Source organism: Phymastichus coffea, unplaced genomic scaffold (genome assembly GCF_024137745.1).
Source record: "Phymastichus coffea isolate CEN01 unplaced genomic scaffold, Cenicafe_Pcof_1.1 PCOF00007, whole genome shotgun sequence".
NCBI classification, from domain to species: Eukaryota; Metazoa; Arthropoda; class Insecta; order Hymenoptera; family Eulophidae; genus Phymastichus; species Phymastichus coffea.
In genome coordinates, this window is record NW_026706818.1 from 5,160,708 (window position 1) to 5,180,258 (window position 19,551).

At 35.7% G+C, this 19,551-nt stretch overlaps 1 protein-coding gene across 2 annotated transcripts in view; it reads right to left on the minus strand.

Annotated features, from left to right (window-relative positions):
- LOC131669076 (glutamate receptor ionotropic, kainate 2-like) overlaps window positions 1-19,244 on the minus strand; it is a 1,402,504-nt gene extending 1,383,260 nt beyond the window's left edge. For both annotated transcript variants that reach the window (XM_058943701.1, XM_058943682.1), the window contains exon 1: window positions 19,121-19,244. The gene's annotated coding sequence lies outside the window, so the exon portion shown is untranslated. The remainder of the gene's footprint in view (window positions 1-19,120) is intronic.
- Between the last annotated feature and the right edge of the window lie 307 nt (window positions 19,245-19,551).

A 19,551-nucleotide genomic window follows, 5' to 3' on the forward strand; every position in this document is an offset into this window, starting at 1 on the left:
ATTGTAAGCTTACTTTGGTTCCGAGCGTTCCGGTTTATTTAGTATTTTAAGTAGTGTTATTGTGAATTAAATAAATCCGGCGTTCTTTATATCAAATATTTTAAACCCTCCACTCTTAGTCCTTCTCACCCTAACACATGCATTTAGTAATGAACACTACTTCATGCAAATTTAGGCTTACTTAATAGAAAACAACTTTGAATGTCTTGAATACGAAACATTTACACATTGGTTAAATATTCCGCAAAATATTCGTAACATTATAAGAATATTTATTTTTTGTTAAAAAAAAATTTATGAAAAATATTACAAATTTGAACAGGTTAAGTTTATACAAAGCATTTCAATTGGAAATTGTAAACTTGATAATATTTTTTAATGTACCTAATGTAAATTAAAGTTAATTTTATATAAAAAATAACATATGATACTACTATGTCCAAAATAATATCTATATGTTGAGAATTCGTCACTAAAAACGATATAATTTATGTACATACAATATATATATTAATAATGTATTTGATACATAAATTTTGTATAATAAATATAATTATAAATATAAATATAATATTAAATAATATCAATTAAATCTAAGTTGTTATTTTATACATGACATCACTATGTCGCGTGGACAACAGAAAATCAATAATTATTATAAATTATTATCATATATATATTATACATGAATTATATGTATATACATGATATTCCATCTTGACTTACGCATCAGTATGTCTCTAAAACTATAAGAGAAAGAGAGAAAAACGTATCAAATAAAAGTTAATCATCTTGAGAGTCATGTTCAAGGTCAAAGTCAATGTTACATAATTATCAAAGACCCTTCATGTCAAACATGCTAAATGAGTGTTTATTGTGCTAATTTATGAGAATCTAATGGTATATAATTCTTTGAAAGTAAACGCTATATTGAAGGCTGAATTTGCAATTGTAAATAATAGTGAGAATCTCTTAATGTAAAAAATTTCAATACATCGATGTCTCCCGTATTTACCAATAAAAACTTGAATGATTGGTATGATAAAAACATGGTAAAACCTATCAGTACCAATCTAGAAGAATATCAAGATAAAGATTCCGGATTATCACTTCGTGCAATTTTACACTTACTGTCAATATTAATAAATACAACACTATGAGAACTGGTTCCCACATTGATTTAACATTGTTCATCAAGAAGAAACAAACTTGCATTAATATGAAAAACGAAGATGATCAATGTTTTAAGTGGGCCATTCTCTCTACACTTCTTCCAGTTGAGAAAAACGCTAACTGCATACGAAACATGAACATAAATATAACTTCGAAGATATTACGTATCCTGTAGATTTGAAACAATTCATTAAATTTGGAAAACAGAATAATGTTTCAATAAACGTTTATTTACTGAATTAAAAAAATTAAATTAAATTTTTTTATTTAATTACTGAATTATAAAATTTAATTACTGAATTAAAAAACTTAAAAATTAAAATTAAACAGATTACTCTGTTAAAGTGGAAAGATGTGTTTCCCTACTGATGTATCGTCACTGCAGAGACTTGTGGAAATAAATTTTAGTAGATAAGCAATAATAATAATAAGTATGTTCTGGGACACGAAGGAGCCGACAAAGGATGCCGCCAATGTATAAAGGATATGTGTATGTTCTGGGACACAAAGAAGCCGCCCGATGAAGGTGTCGCGGTAGTGATACCTTTTAATTTTTAGGTAAGACCCCATGCTGAGTGTTTAAAAGGCATTTGTTTTTCGTTTGACACCTTCTGCGTGCTAGTGGGCCCCTTCGACAGAGTACTCCCCCCCCACTCACCCACCTACCCACCTACAGAGGTTGTTAAGGTAGGATGCTGTAGAAGTCGGTAGGGTGTGTGGGCCCTCGGAGAGAGGGTAGCGTCTCTAGCTTGCTAGGCGCGTACGCCATATAGTGCGGATGCTCTTCTCTCTCTCTCTCTCTCTCTCTCGCTCTTCTTCGATAGTACGGCGCTTAGTAAGCTTATGCTGGCTGAGTGTGAGCCCTAGGAGAGGGGGTAGTGTCTCTAGCTTACTAGGTGCGTACGCCGTATAGTGTGGATGCTGTTCTCTCTCTCTCTCTCTCTCTCTCTCTCTCGCTCTCCTTCGATAGTAGGGCATGTGGGCCCTTGGAGAGAGGGTAGCATATAGCTCAGTAAGCTATATGCTGCTCTCTCTCTTTCTCTCTCTTTCTCTAAGAAAGCGCTATAGTAGTTTTATTAGATTTCGGGAAACTTTGAATCTCACAGTTGATTTTATTTGAATATTAATTAATAAAACTTATAGAATTTTCGTTTAATTATTAATTTATTGTTCATTTAACTATACATTGAATATAATACAGTAGTTGACATCGATATATTGAAATATTGAGTTGAATTATTATATGTAATAATGTCAACTTCATCAATACCTTCCATTTCAGATTGCTTCCGTCTAGCTTTTATCTATAAAAACAATCTTTGTACATCTGTAACAGCACATACAAAGTTAGCTGGTTTATTGTAATGATATGTACATATTGTTTCTAATGGGTGAGGTAATGCGCTCATTGGTGGACATCTCATCTCGCTTTCAAGTTCTAAAATTTTTCTAAAAAAGGAAAAAAATTGTTAATTAATAGTGATTTTAATTTCTAACAAAAAAATAAAAATACTTACTTTTCAGGTAAAATTTTTTGTAACAATTTTTTCTTTTTTAACCCTTTTACATAAATATTTCTAGAATTATTGTATTACACATTATACATTATTACACGTGCTAAATTTTTATATGGAATAAAACCGGATTTCCATAATAAACCATGATGAAACGTTTCTAAGAAATGATTCACTTTTCGACACTTGAAAGGAAGTTGAAACCAATGATATGTTGGTTCGAAGAAAAACACAGTTGGAACAGTATCTACATCTAATGGTAGATATGCAAGTTATTTACAAACAAAAGTCTAGTTTAAACTTTGAAAGCCTTGAAAATCTATTACGAAATCCATTTGAAAAGATGTTGAAGTTAATGTGAACTCTACTAGTTCCTAAAACCGTTATAAGAGTAGAGGCATGTGTTTGTTCTATATAAAGCCTATACCTCACTATTCGAAAGTAGAGGGAGTCATAGTCACTATATAGTATGATTATAGGTAGTTTTTATTAAATTCCAACAATATATATATTTTATTTTCTTTTTTATTGAAAAGCATTGTATACATTGATAACATAATGTCTTGTTATTTTCAAACTAAATTTTTAACATCACCACTAATTGGATTATATTGTACAATACGATCGTGTAATATTAAGCAGTAGTTGCAGTATCTTCAGGAAAATCAGTCCGAGTTTCAAATTCTAGGCGAACATCGACTGGTGCGCTTTTTAATGTTTCATTTTGTTTGGAGCAGTCTATAACTATTAGCGGCACTTTATTAATGAAATCTTTTTTATTGAGTAACGGCTCGTTTCCTTTACCATAATAAGCGTTTTGAAAATTAGTATACATATCGTAGAGAACAGCATACTGATTTTGATTGATATTCAAATTGAGATTTCCATACGGATAGTATTGTGAATTGAGGAATAGCTACACATTACTAATACAATGATCAAAATTACTAGAATTAACACTCGTTAAACTTTTAGGTTTAGTTTGAAAAGCTAAAATAACAAAGCGAAGCTTTTCCAATTGATTGGCAGTCTTAACACTCCAAACATGCTTTGATGTACGTGGTAATTTTGGATACTCATACATTTCCCAAGTACGATAACTCATTGTAATTGCACGATCTCGTCCAATCTGATTGAGTAATTTGATTTTTTCTTTATCTGCAACCATCACATATGGCATCAACCATTCAACCTTAGTTAAAGTAATTTTCGATTTTTTTGAAGCATCAGGATTCCTTACAGGAATACTTAAAATAGCATTCAAATCATCTCTTGATCTTTTGAGAATAAGTTCATGCTTGACATTGACTACAATTTTCCGATAATCTTCAGCAAAGTCCATCAACATACTAAGAGGGATAGTAACATCAAAAAAACCTAGAGCATTACATATGTGATGATGCGTCATCACACACAAAATCACGCTGCCTTATGCTAGCCCCGCTCCCACTAGAAACGCGCGGCCAAGCGCCTATTACCATATACCCGCCCACGCACTCCCGGATCTCGCGAACTATGACCTCTAGAAGTCCCCCTGACCGATTCGCACGACCCTTACGCTCGCGTACAACCCCTCGCGCACTCACGACCCGATCCGACAACCCCCCGGGGAGCTAGAAGCCCCTAAAGTCTCCAGCCGCGATCAGCTGATCGCAAGCCCCCGTTAGTTAGGCAGGCATAGCTAGACTAGAAGTAGGAGCGACCGAGCGCGTGAGAGCGAGCGAGACCGCCGATGCTAGACCGATCGGAAGCGAGCGAGGGGAATCGGTAAGACCAACGAGCGGTAGATAGAAGAGGATAGACAAGCGACGCTAGTTGACTGACCAATCGTTATCAGCTTAGGGGTGGTCGAACTAATGAGGGAAAACCGACGCTATCTTCGCGACCAGTAGGCAAATTAGGCGCGAAGGACCGACCAATAAATAAATTGCGCGGGTAAAAAACATTAATATAGACGGCGCTGAGACCTGGCTTAGCAACAAGCTAGCCAATCGGCAACAACGAAGGGGAAGTAAGCTAGGAGAAGCGGCGCGTCGCCGAAAAACGGCGCGCCAGTGACCGTTAAGCCTCGACGGAGATCAGTCCGCCGAGCCTCGCAGTTGCGCGGCACCCAGAAAGTGAACAAGTACAATAGAGAATAGTGAAAGAAATAGGCAGAATAGTGAAAGTGAAAACAGCAAAAGAGATAGTGAAAGAAGTAGGCAAAAGAGAATAGTGAAAGAAATAGGCAGAATAGTGAAAGTGAAAACAGTAAAGCAGATAGTGAGAGAAAAAGCAGATAGTGAGAGAAAAAGCAGATAGTGAGAGAAAAAGCAGATAGTGAGAGAAAGGTGTTAGAATAGCATCAACGGGCCCGCCGATAGTAATAGCGGCTTAACGACAACAACGGCCAAACAGATAACCATAGTAGCGGCCGCTACAGCGGCCTTGGCGACCTTAGCCGCAACCGTGATTGCACATAGACTTTATCGGAGTAAGTAAACCTCTTTGCCACTGATTTTGCATGATCAATGAAAACGAAATTGCCGCGCATTGCTGACCGCCGCGTTTTCGGGAGTACCGTACGACCTTCGCGCGCCCGTTGCCGTTGCTGTATATGTTTTCGCCACTGACCTTTCGGGTATAGTTTCGCGAGTCGCCGTGTTGCTATCATCCGTGAAACGAGTTTTCCTTAGTGCGCGTCTTTGAATTCCTTTCCGAGTCGACCTAAACGTTATACGAGTCGTGTTAGACCTTCATCCGACCGGCAAAGTTCAGATACATCGTCGCCTTTATTTTGTTCGCGAGCATCGCTATAAGTACCGTCAACACCGCGAACAGTAGCTAACCTTCGCGCGACCGACCGAATTCCTGAGAGCAATTGTTTCGAACGGGCTGGAATTTCCGCCGCGAATAAACAAACCGACATTACGTATTCGAATCATATCCGAAGTCTGAAGCATTCAACCGAATGATTGTTTGTCTAAGCCGACTTCGCGCCGTAGTACGCCACTCGCGTCCCCAGTAACCTAAACCAGGCTGACCATAGCAACGGGTAGACCGATGGGCTGACCTGGGAAATTCTTTCGATTAATAAACTTGAGTTACCCTTAAGCCTGATTTATTATTAACTATACCCACTTGATCGCCCCATCCCCCGTAGCTTTCGCGATCGGTTTGAGATTAGTAAGCGCGTACGCGACTGCCCTGATCATCACCTAGCCGATAGCCACCGTCGCAGCCGCTACGCCACCAGTCCAGGGAAGGAGCTATCATCCCCTGAACCACTAGCCGTCAACCGGGGCGCCCCTGCGACGCCCCCCCTCGATGTACCCGCTTCTGGGTTAAGAGCCGCCATGCCCCGAATCTTCTAGCTAGCCAAACGAGCCGCAGCCGTGGGTGGCCTTGAAAACCACCCGTTGCCCCCCTTCTTCCCCCTTCACTCGATACGATCTAGATTCGACCGAATCGTAGCCCAGGACTTCGCGCCCCCGCTTCATTCTTCACAGGTGATAGCCGGCCGCGCGCGCAAGAACACCGACGGCGACGAGGAGGGAGGCAACGGGTAACCACCCGACCTCACAGCGACCAGCAGGACCACCGAGCCGAGAACCAGCCAACGTTGCAGCGCTACCACGCTCTCCTAACGCGAGAGCACGGTAGCTGGCGCCCAACTTAATAAAATAAAGCTGCACACGTTGTCTCGGCTGACTGCGCGCCGCTGGCGACAGTGCGAGGCCGGAGAAATACCGTCTGTTATTTTTCCCCTCCCTCTCCCCCGTCGCACATATTAGAACTTCATTGTTATCACCATTCCATCCGGCATTTTCAGCGATAGAGCTCTCACATGGATTGAGTGAAAGCCAATTTTTCATGAGGGTTGTTAAGCCTACATTTTTCACTTTATCAATTTCAATAGCATTTATTTCATATCGTATTTCCTCGAACAAATGACAGAGGGCGTTGTTGGCTAATAAAGTGTTTTCCACTGGCGTAGTATCGTCCAGCTTGGTCAATCTACCACAAATATGAATCATACTGCGTGATGGAAGCAGAGATAAATCTTGATGTTGAATTGCTAAATGGATTTCATCGCTATTATTGAAATATGATAATGAATAAGGCTGATGCGCATGAACTTCATAATGAGCTATAGACTAATAGAAAGTGACAGCTGAATGAATGTCTAGAATTCCCTCAATATTATTGTTGTTGTTTTATACAACAAACTAATATCCACAATATTTTCTTCCACGATTTTCGACGACTTTTAGTCTCAAGCTTTTCAGGAATTAAATGTTCTGAGGTGTGAGCGGTTTGATAGTTCGCTGTTGACTGGCTGCTGTTTGACATTTTTATCTTTTAATATATCCTCGGCCGCTCTTTATATTCTAAACGATACCCATTACTAAGATATGGTCTTTATATGTACTCGCACTGTGATGACGTCTTCTCGAAAGTTAACTAAGTTTCCGTCTTGATCAACTATACGAATTTGAAAATGATCAATGCTCCTCACAGTGACTGAAAGGTAAATGACGTGAGAGGGAACTTCTATAATCTTATATTCAGGTGGGACTGCTGGGAAAAATTCATATATAGTATGTGCTTTGCGATCGTTTATGTAAGAGCCTGTAGTAATATTACACTCTACACGTAAAGCGTTGACTTTGAGTATAGTGACGGGTAAGTCAGAACTAAGTGTTTCGTTTTCAACGAGCGTGCGTTTAGTGAAGCCTAAAATTGATCCAATAGAATCATCTGGTTCAAAATGTATTTTTTGACTGCACTGAATGAGACTACGTAAAGTATTATTATTTGGTTTCAGGCTAAACGATATACATTCAGGTGCTAATGCTTCTTCGAGAAAGCTTTCAATATCTTCTATTTCGTAGCTACCAGTCGGTAAAGTGATAGCTTCTTTACCTCCAATGTAAAATTTATTATAACCAACGTCAATGTTTGGTATTGAATTAAATGTTAATAGTTCAACTAGACCAAGAACGTATTTTTTGTTTGGTATCAATTCGATCGGTGGAAAATAATATGATTCGAGTATGGATGATGTTCCCGAGAGACTCAATGTCAGTATATTCTCCATGACAGATTCATATCAAATGATAGTCATTCGTCGAATGAGTATTTCTTATACTAGTTATCTTTTCTATAGTATGTTCAAAAGAAATTTGAGACAAAGATGGCCGCAATTATACGAGGTGTGTTCAAAAAGTAAGGTGACTTTTCAAATTTCACGGGCAATGTACTTTCGATTATCGATTTTTTTTGTTTTGTTATGTTGGTACACTCTTCCAGAACATCTGTACCAAGTTTCAAGTGTATAGCATTTTTTGTTTGGTTGTGAGAGGCGTAAAGGTTATAAGTGTTTTGCGTGCTCGGCGATTTCTTGCTATCGAAAAATATGGATAAAAGAATTTGCATCAAATTTTATGTAAAAAATAAAATAAAGTGCTCCGAAACACTTGAAATGTTGACGGTGAAACTGTTCTGAGTAAAAAAAAATGTTTTCAAGTGGTACAAACTCTTCCAAGATGGCCGGGAAGATGCTAATGACGAGCCTCGCTCTGGACGCCCAAGCACCTCAACAACTGATGAAAACGTTCAAGAAGTGAAGAAAATTGTTCCGGAAAATCGTCGAATCACTATCAGAGAAGTTACTGAGGATGGTGGTATGTCGCTTAGCTCGTGCCATGAAATTTTTTTTAACGTTTTGGGCATGACACGTGTGTCAGCGAAGTTTCTTCCGAAATTGCTAAATTTTGACCAAAAGAACCGCCGCATGAGCATCACTCAAGAACTGTTGAATGGCGTCAACGACGACCCAGATTTACTCAAAAGGGTCATAACTGGTGACGAATCATGGGTATATGGTTATGATATCGAAACCAAACTCCAATCGTCACAATGGAAGAGCCCAGATGAGCCAAGACCGAAAAAAGCACGCCAAGTTCGATCAAATGTCAAAGTTTTGTTCACTGTTTTCTTCGATTACCATGGCGTGGTGCATCAGGAGTTTTTACCATATGGACGTACGGTCAATAAACAGTATTATCTTGAAGTTATGCGCCGTTTGCGAGAAGCAATACGAAGAAAACGCCCAGAATTGTGGAAAAACAATTCATGGCTTTTGCAATCACGATAATGCCCCTGCTCACTTATCTTTGCTTGTGAAAGATTTTTTAGCCAAAAACAACACCACAGTCATACCTCAGCCACCATATTTACCGCATTTGGCCCCATGTGACTTTTTCTTGTTCCCAAAACTAAAGAGACCTATGAAAGGACGGAGATTTGCAACGATTGAAGAGATAAAGTCTATCGCTGGAAGAGCTCAATGCTATACCGAAAAGTGCTTATGAGAAGTGCTTTGAGGATTGGAAAAACCGTTGGCATAAGTTTATTGTATCTGAGAGGGATTACTTTGAAGGGGGCAACATAAATATTGATAAATAAATAAATATTTTTTCTTAAAAATACAAAGTCACCTTACTTTTTGAACACACCTCGTATGCATTAAAATCTTGATATCTTATATAATTATACTTGATTCTATTAACTTTGAGATAAAGCAATAGATATTTAGGCGGCTGTAGATTACCAAAACTATCAAAATACATAACCTCATCACCTTTCTTTTTATATGCTACCTAATGAGTACCTGGTCCACGTTTATTATCTAAATTTACAATAGCTGTCTCTTGATATCGAGATCCATCGGTCGGTAGAACATCACGCATGAAAACATCTCGAAAATTTGCAATTTTATAGTATTTTAGCATATTTTCTTATATCATGATCAGTCAATGCTCGATTAGGTAAAGTTACTTTTCTTTTTTGAAACTTTTTCCATCTGAACATGGATTCTGATGAAGGCCATAACCTTTACGATGTGGTTTCAAATAATGTCCTTTACTAATAACAATAACTTCCATAGTTTTATTGTATCTATGAGCTTCTTTCAATCAATTTTTAGCGGTCTTACCACTGTTAAAGGCTTTTGTCATTGAAGCAGTTCCTACAGCTAGAGCTCCAGTGGCGTTTAAAGCAGCAAATAATGGAATTAAAAAAGGAAGAGCTCCACCCACTTTAGTAGGAATTGGTAGAATACGAGGCATATTTATTTTTCTTCTTCCTCCAGCCTTCTTCACAGCTTCTTTAGCGCCTTCTATAGCCGAACGAATGACAAAGAGTGATTTATTACTAGGTACAACACTTCTCGAGGCAGCGTTAATAATTTTTTTCAATGTAATTGATAGATTTTTACTTTTTACATGTGTCTTGCGTCGCTGCCGTTGTTGTTGACGATTTTTTAATCCCTTACCTCGTTTCTTTCCTCGATTTAAAATTTTAACACCCATACCAAGTTTACTTTTAACTTTCATTATGTTGGCTACAGCAAACCCAGCAACTTTCTCACCAAAACTACTATCTTTCGCTTGCACTCTATCCCAGGCCTGTTTAGCTAGAATTTTGTCGGCTTCGTTTCTCGCCTCAATGTTCTCTCGATTCTGAGAATAAGCAATATCGTTATCTTTGCAAGCAGCGTCTAGCGGATTTTTTCCAGGATCACCACGAGCAAGTCGTTTTTTCAATTTAGTTCCCGGTCCGCAATACTGATAACCAGGCAAATGAGCTTCGAATGGTAGGTTATTAATGATCTTATTCACTAAGCCAGCACCACCAGTCTTTCTTTTGTGACAAATGATCATACCTCATCAGAAGACAAAGTCTTAATGAAACTAAAAAATATATAAACAGTCTTTTTATAGTTAGTAGTCTCATTCGTCGTTTGATCGGTGACTAGAAAACAATATGGACTTCAAAGAGCAACCACTTAAGTTGCAAGTCATAAATTTTGATAATGTGGTTGAGACGGAAAAACGAGAAAAAAGACTTGGTGAACTACTGCCTGACAGTATACGAGCAGTTTTCTGTGGTCCTAGTACGTAACTGTGGGAAAAATAACTGTATGCTAACACTAATCACACATCCTAATGGTTATTCAAAGTCCCTCAATCAACGAAAGTATAAGTTTTTAAAAGATTTATTGGAACCGATTGATGGTATACAGTATTATGCATTCAGCGAGCATGAGGCAGTTTTTTTACCGGATAAAGCTAATCCAAATTCCATCATGATTTTTGACGATATAGCCACTGAAAAGCAAGACAACGTGAGCTCATTCTTCTGTATGGGAATACATAAAAAAGTAGATAGTTTCTATCTCTGTCAATCATCGCGAGCGAAAGAGAGAGAGATTAAAATAAAAACTAGACCTTGGTTCTGGAGCGGGAGTCCTGGCTGCGCCCTGTGCACGGTGTTGCAGGTCGTTGCTGGGCAACTCCGGCTGCGCCCTGCGCACGGGGTTGCAGGTCGTCACTGGGCAACTCCTGTCGTCTTCCTCTCGGCCCTCTGTCCTCTGCTGAACTTCTTCGCCGCTAGTCGTCCACCGTCCTGATCTGTTCGACTCCAAAAACCTTCTGAGTCTCTCCTCGACTTCCTAGCGTCTGTCGCTTATTTTTTCTCGCGACCTACAGCTTCTTCGCCAATCTTTTCTCTCTCCACTTGACTTACTTATTAGGTGATGCGCGACCAACGCGCTAATTGGTTCTAAACGCGCGCCTGCTTAATATTGCGTAGGGCACGCACGGCCCCGACTATTTCTCTTTCTCTCTCTCTCTCTCTCTCTCTCTCTCTCTAACATCTCTATACTCTCTCTGTCGCCAGTGAAGCCGCTTCGGGCCTGCTCGGCCTCGCTCGGCAATCTCCGTCAGCTGAAACAGAGACCATGCATTAGACGCATTCTTAAATGCGCCTAACGCCGGTCACCGTGCTTGCCGAAAGAAAGGGGAACTTGGGAAAATTCCGACGAGAACAAGCGCATCGCTTCCTCTCGTCACAAACTGAAGTGCTCTGTGTATTTGTTTTATTTTGAGTCCGTATTTAATAGCCTGCTTTAGCGCTCTATAATGAATGACATACCGTTCCTTATTATACAGTGTTGTTAAAAGTTTTTTTTGTCTTGATCCGGGTGGTGTGTTATATTCAAGACAAAATGGAAGCTCCTTCTGTTCGTCGTGTAGTTCTTTTGGATACTCTAGATCAACTTCTAAAATATATCCAACCTTATTATTATCGGAAACATTGAAAAAATGAGGCTCATCGATGTTAGAGACCCACTTAAAATTTTTATATGGTATGATTGCGTCATCGCCCATCCATATAAATTGTTAACATCAAAGTACATGAAAGTCTTGCTAGGTTCTTTTTCATTATATTCTGAGCCCATATATCGATTATTAGCTTTTGAGTATCTATTACAGCATTGACTAATACCTCCTCGAATAGCTTTTTGGATGGATAAAACCATGTTTATATCGGTTAAAAGTTCTGGCTCAATTTTTGTACACTTTAACATAGCATCCCATGTTAATCCAGGAGTAGTATAATAATGTGCTGGGTCGAGTTGATACGCATCCATACAAGTTTTACAAAAATTTTCAAAAATATTGGCCAAGAGTAATACGTCAGTTTTTAAATATAAATCAGAATACTGTCCTAAATCAATGATGTCAAATGCATTCCACACTTTCTGAGCATGCTCATAGTCAGCTTCAGAGATGTTACTATCTATCAATTAACTATGACAATCTTCGATAGGTGGTAATTGAGTCTGTTTTAATCTTTCAAAACTGTTAACACACTCATATGGAAAAACGCCTTTTCTCTTCAATAATTCTATTTATGTTTTTGTATATTTATCTAGAATTCATACTCTACGATATTTAGTTTGGTTAAGTATGAAGCCAGTTTTTTGAGAGATGATGGCATAAAACGAAACGAATCAATAAATCGAAAATTTATAGTACTACCGTCCACGTGTTTTGTGAAAGCTTTTCTTATTTTCAGCTAAAACAGTCACATTTCCCTCAAGATCAGAGCTAGTAGCTATTTCTTTTATTATAAAATGAGAATCATATCTAGTAAGGTTATGGAAGACGACTGGTATAAAATAAGGATTCTTATAATTTAAATTACAGGATGCGTGAGCAGCACCTCTAAATCGGCTCGTCAAATGACAATGATCTCTAACTCTTGTTTCATCACGTTGAAAATATTTTCTACAAATATGACACACTTTGCTCATCTTGAAATCCATTTCATTACGCCATGAAAGATTCATTTTTATTGCATTCTTATATATTTGATATATTTCATCTAACAAAATCTGAAATTGTTTGATAATCCATTGTGCGGGTGATTGTTCTTCATTCAGTTTTTTTCTATACATCTTAAAGACTGATTTGGAATCATCATAACTACATTTTATATAAAGCTCCACACTAAAGGCTTCATGATCTTGGAAGGATCTTCCATTATTTACTAGTTTCAATAAGCACTCTAAATCAGCATATATAATAAACGGAACCATTTCTTTTCGATCATAATGATTAAATTTCAGAAGAGGAAAATTAGGTAGATTAACTCTATATTTATTTAATTTTGAACAATCTGTCTCACGAATATTCAATTTTTCTTTATTATTAAAATAGTGGAGACAGCGTTCACATAGATAAATTTGTGCAGTATGTTTCGTTACTTGACTTCTAACAAGAGCAGATAAGTTTTTAATCCATACATAGTGGAATTTTAATTTGAAATTATCATTGTTATTTGATCTATTAGATATTTTTGTTTCATTCTCATCAATATAATCGCTTTGTAGTAACAAAAGATTTACATGCTTATCTCGTTTTAAAGTTGATATATAATATAGTGAGACTTCGAATTTAAAACCGTATTTTTTTAGTATGTATAGATTTATTGAAATACTATTTAATTTTGTCAAATTTAGGAATAAACTTTACATCAATAGGAAAGTTTATATCATCGAATTTCAATTCATTCGCAAAGGGCATATAATTTTGAACTCTTTCGCTATGAAATCTAGCTAGATGAAGACAGGCAAGCACATCCCATTTAAAACATTCATTATCTGTATTTTGAACGTTGATAATTGCTTTTTTATCTGCTATTTGTTTTGGTAGTTGAGTATGTGAGCCAGGTTTGAAAGGATTAAGTTTATTTATATTAACAGTAATACCGATGATAGTTTTTAATGTCCAACCGGAATCTTTTTCTTGAAATTCTTCTAAATTTTTAAGTATAACATCTTCAATATTTTCTGTAAACCATAATTTAAGATCTGTCGTTTTATAAATAGAAACATTTTATGTGTTGAAATACTTTATTTGAATATCCTCTACATTATCTTTTATTACGGTAAATTAAGCTGACATTTTTATATTTGTTTTTAGAGCATTATGAATTGAAAGATAATTTGGTATTTGTAATTGTAATAGTTTATTTGCTGCTTTTAAGAATGACTTTATATCTGTATGTTCTTGGTTGGCTATGAATGCAGTAATGATACGTTTTTCAAATGCTGAATTTATTTCACGTCACATAACTCCGTCCCCTTCAATTTCATTTGGAATAACTCGTAATGAATTAACATTTCTTCCGACTTTTATGGAATTATTTAAATTAATTTCGATTGAATTCAAATGAGAAGCGCAAGTTTGACATCTCTGTCATATTGCTCTACTTAAGTTAGGCTGAAACATATATTTTTCAAGAGAATTCAAAGCGGTAATTATTATATATTTCCATCTAATAAAATCATCCTTATTAGCGTCTGAGTTGTAATAGGCTTTCCATAAATCACGTACTGTTTTTTCAAAATAAGAAATAGAAGCCATTGTAATGAAAATGTACGTAGGATAACTAGTAATACTACTACTACTACTAGTACTACTACTACTACTACTAGTACTACTACTAGTACTACTACTACTACTACTAGTACTACTACTACTACTACTACTAGTACTACTACTACTAGTACTACTACTACTACTACTACTAGTACTACTACTACTAGTACTACTACTACTACTACTAGTACTACTACTACTAGTACTACTACTACTACTACTACTGCTTGTCACTGCTAAGAAAGCTAGTGAAGCGGGCTGTCTCGAAAAACTACGCTCTTGTCCAATCGAGCACGGCTTTTAAGCACTATGGTGGCGCTGAAAGCAGCGGTTTCGGCGCTGTAGGTTGAAGAGGGGGTAGTCAGACAAAAGGTGAGAGGTGGGTGGGTGGTGGCTGCGCCTAGCAAGCTAGAGACGCTACCCCCTCTCCTAGGGCTCACACTCAGCCAGCATAAACTTACTAAGCGCCCTACTATCGAAGAAGAGCGAGAGAGGGAGGGTGAGAGAGAGAGAGAGAACAGCATCCACACTATACGGCGTGCGCGCCTAGTAAGATAGAGACGCTACCCCCTCTCCGAGGGCCCACACTCAGTCAGCATAAGCGTCCTACTATCGAAGGAGAGTGAGAGAGAGACCATTATATAGTTTACCAAATACCCTACCGACTTCTACAGCATCCTACCTTAACAACCTCTGTAGGTGGATGGTGGAATGGGTGAGTGGGGTGGGGGCACTCTGTTGAAGGGGCCCACTGGCATGCGGGTGGTGTCAAAGGTACATCAAATGCCTTTTAACGCACAATTAACGAAAATATCCAAAAGTTTTGAAGCTATAAGTTGGAAAATTTAATAAATATTCAAAAAACAATTACATAAATGAACTATAGTATATTAGTCAAACATGCGACATAAATTAAAATTATGTTTGTAATAAATAAAATTGAATTTCATTAGATAAAATAATAAATACAAGTTTTTAACAAGTTTCCTTTTACGTTCAAATATTTAAATTAATTGTGCAAAAATTAAGTTAATCAAAGAGCCAATAAAACTCAAATAAACAAAAGAAAAAGACAACAAGACACTTTTTTTTAAATAATAAATCAATTAGATAGTTCACAATCAACTATAATATATATATTATATATATTAAGCTTCATTAATATATAATATATATATTAAGCTTCATGTAAACGAATGTTCTTTCTCATTCCATATTATTTAAACAACAAATTTAGTTAATTATTTAAGTTACTCATTGTAAACATGTAGGATTAGAGATTTTCGCATAAAATATGTTTAGATATTAATAAAACTGCGTTATTATTATGAATTAATTACAACAATTTAGATGAAAAATAAATTAATAATTATAAAAAAATTTGTGACGAAAATGGTACTTGGGGAGCCATCTAACGAGATAGGGCCCATACCCTTGAATGCACGCCCCCGATTTTCACCACGCCCCTGAACCAATTAGGGCCCGAAAACCGAAAGAGAAAAGTGGGAAAATCTCAGTCAGCCAATTAAAATTTGCTGTCATGTCCACTCTTCCTAAATTTTGAGAGACTGAAAGAGGGATTTTTCTCCCAACCACCCCCAGGCTTTAAAAGGGCGTACGCGAACGAAAAATAGTCACTCTCGCTTTTCCAGCTTTCCAGTTTTTTTTATCTTGTTCCACAAAGTTTGACCAAGTGCCAGGTCCAGATTCAACTCTTTAAGTACCAGACAATTACGTTGAATAAAAGGAAAAAGTACGTCAAAACTAAATTTTTGATTGCTATCCTTCCTTTTCCTCTTCTTACTAGCGTAGCCAAATCGAAACTCGAGAGAATTAAGTCTTCGAAAAGTATTTCAGCAGGAATTGGGATACTTTTCTATAAGACAATCGCGCTGTTAGAGAATAAATTAAATTCTTTTTTTTATGTGATAATTCCAGCAAGGTCTGGGATATTCACATCCAAGTCCCGATTCCATTGGATCCTGGTGTTCGATGGAAGACTTGCAGTCCAAACTTTTTTCCTCTTTTAACGCGAAACGCGAAATAGGAAGCTCTGATTCTCCAATTGCTCATCCCGGTTTAGGCGTACGCACGCAAACCAAAAAGAGCACCTGAGATAACGTCCACCTCAGACGTACGTGAGATAGTGACCTGGACGTCACACACATAAAGATCTACCGTTTTGTCTAGAACACAAGTCAATTCCACAATCCAAACAAAAAAAGCTGATGACTACTCTTGATAATAAGGTTCATTATGTGATTCATTACAGAGCGCTCAAATAAGCTTTAAAGCATGGATTACGGCTTAAAAAAATTCATCGCGCTTTAAAGTTTTATCAGAATCCTTGGTCGAAGAAGTATATACACTGCTCGTCACCTACTTCGGGTCTGTGGGGACTCAACCGTCTCCCCCCTCGGACACTAGTCGGCAGCATCTACAACGTCGCCCGAGGAAGTAGGCGCTCGAACCGCGCAACTGCGCATCCACCTCTTCTTGCTGTCTCTCTGGCAGCATGGCCGCAGCGCATGCACGTTTGCACGAGTGCTTTCGCCAGCTCGCATGTTCATAGTCTCATCTGCACTACGTTTAATAAATATTTATTGTTCCGTATCCGCCGAGTTATCGTTAATCAACCCGCTAATGCATTAATCTCAAAAGGCCCCCTGCCGCAAAATTAGTCAAACTTGAAAGTTCAATATCTCTAGTAAATTAACTAATTAATTAATTAATTAATCAACGTACAAAATCGCCCGGAAACTCGTTTGACAAGTCTTTTCAAGAGTTTTCAAATGGTATGATTCATGGATGCCATCGATTCTTTTTTAATTTTTTGCAAGTATTAATTCAAGATTGAAAATTCGGAAATTTTTTTGCTAATTTTAAAAATTTGCCTAATCTGGAAGAAAAATCTTAAAAAAATTTGAGTAAGTACATTTTTTAACTTTTACCTGGCTCTATCTGAATCACTGGTTAAAAAATTATTTTCTTCAAAACCAACGCACGCACGGGCATTTTTTCCGGGAAACGACAGTTTTTTTGAATATTTTTTATCTCCGTATATTCTAAAAATTCAAATAAATTGATAAGAGAAAAAATGTTTGTTTTTTCAAGCGGAATACTGTTTTTTTTTTAATTTTTTCGAAAAACAAATTTTCTCGATTTTAAGAAATTTTTTTCTTCGCTCATTCAATATTATTCCATAATAAATATCATAGTTCGTATGAAGTAAACAAATTTTCGATTCAGAAATATGTGTTTCTATTTCAATCCTAACATTATTATTATTTTTATTAACAAAAAAATTTTTTTAAGACCAAAAAAAAGAGAAAATTCAGTTTTTTACAAAATTCATGATATTTATTATTCTGCTGAGGTTTGTTTTGTATTTTTGAAATTTATTATTTTACAGTAAAAATTATAATTATTTTTTCAAGCTGTTTAATACATGCATATGAGGCGGAATATCAATTTACTATATTAATATCATAAATATCCATTAAAAGATTTGATAGCTATCCAACTACAGAAAAGTATTTTTTTTATATCTTGCCTATCAGATACAATGTTTAGTTGAAAAAAACTGCAATTGTTCTTATAAATCAAACCTTTCATGAAATTTGTTGTAAAAAAATCGAAAAGACAACACACTGATAAGTTGATTGAATTTATAAAATGTAAGTTTGCTCTTTGGTTGGTGGAGTGGTCCAACACAAATAAAAATTATTTAAAATTGATACAAATTGTCGGTCATAATCATTGTAATGTATTTATCATTAATTCCAGAACTACATAAGTATTATAGTTTTTATAAATTAGGTATTATTATTTTATTTAATACACGACAGGTATGAATTTTAGAATCCATGGTATAGGTACATAGATTTCATTACTTTCAAAACTTTATAATAAATTCAAATAGGATATGTTATCTCGTCATAAGAATAATAAATTTAGGATGATTATATTTTTTGTAATGATTAAAAGACACTTGATTTATTTTATTAATTTAGATTGATAATAATATTTATTGATGATATATGTACAATAATGATTATTCAATTATAAGCAATCATATATTTATGCAGATTATTTTATAATTTATGTAAAACAAACTAATCGAAAAGTAATTTTGTAGCATCCGTATCATTTTAAGTAGATTTCACCGCTTTCAAAATTTCAGAAACGATAAACAATAGAAGGAAGAATAATAAATTGAATATAAATTTCCTCGATTATTATAAAATAAATAATTATTTTTCATAAATGAAAAGATAAAATATACAACACTATTAATAAATCATTCATGGAACCTTTAATTTTTATGAAAGTACTTTTTGGATATTAATCTTATTATCCTATAGACTTAACTTTTTTCTTCCGATGCAACTTTAGCTCACTGTTATAATTTACAAGTTTTTAAAGATTCATGAAATTAAAATTATAGAAAATGAATGGCACAAATAACGTATGCTTACTGCATTGGAAAAACTAATGTAACATTGTGATTATTAAATAGAAAATAACTATGTAAAGAAAATAAAAATATGTTTGAATTTCATATATAAGTAGAGTAGCCTATGTTGCTACATAGTTATTAATTTCTCTAGAGTGAGAGTAAAATAGTTTAGTATTTTTATAATGAATAAATGTATTTACTTGAATTATATTACACGTATATCTTCTTTATTTATTTAGCGAGTCACAAACATAAAAACCAATAGCGATGTGATTTCTTTAGTTAATCAAAAATGAAATCATTCGTCTTTTTTTTTGCTTTTATTTTGCCTTTAGCTGACTATATTTGAATGAAAACATAAAACTTACTTTAAAGTTTTACTAATGAATTTTTGTAGGAAATTATATTTTAAAAATAGTTTGACTCGTTACCATCCATCTACATTGATAATTCTGACCTCTAGATTGAATTATGGGAACCACGTCCTTCAAAATATTTTATATATGCACTTTTTTTCTGAATAATCAAAGAATGCTTATAATTATCCTACTGAAATTTATATTTGTAATGGAAAAATGACTAATTATAGTTGAAATTTTATAACAGTCTGATTTAAAAATGCACGAAATGG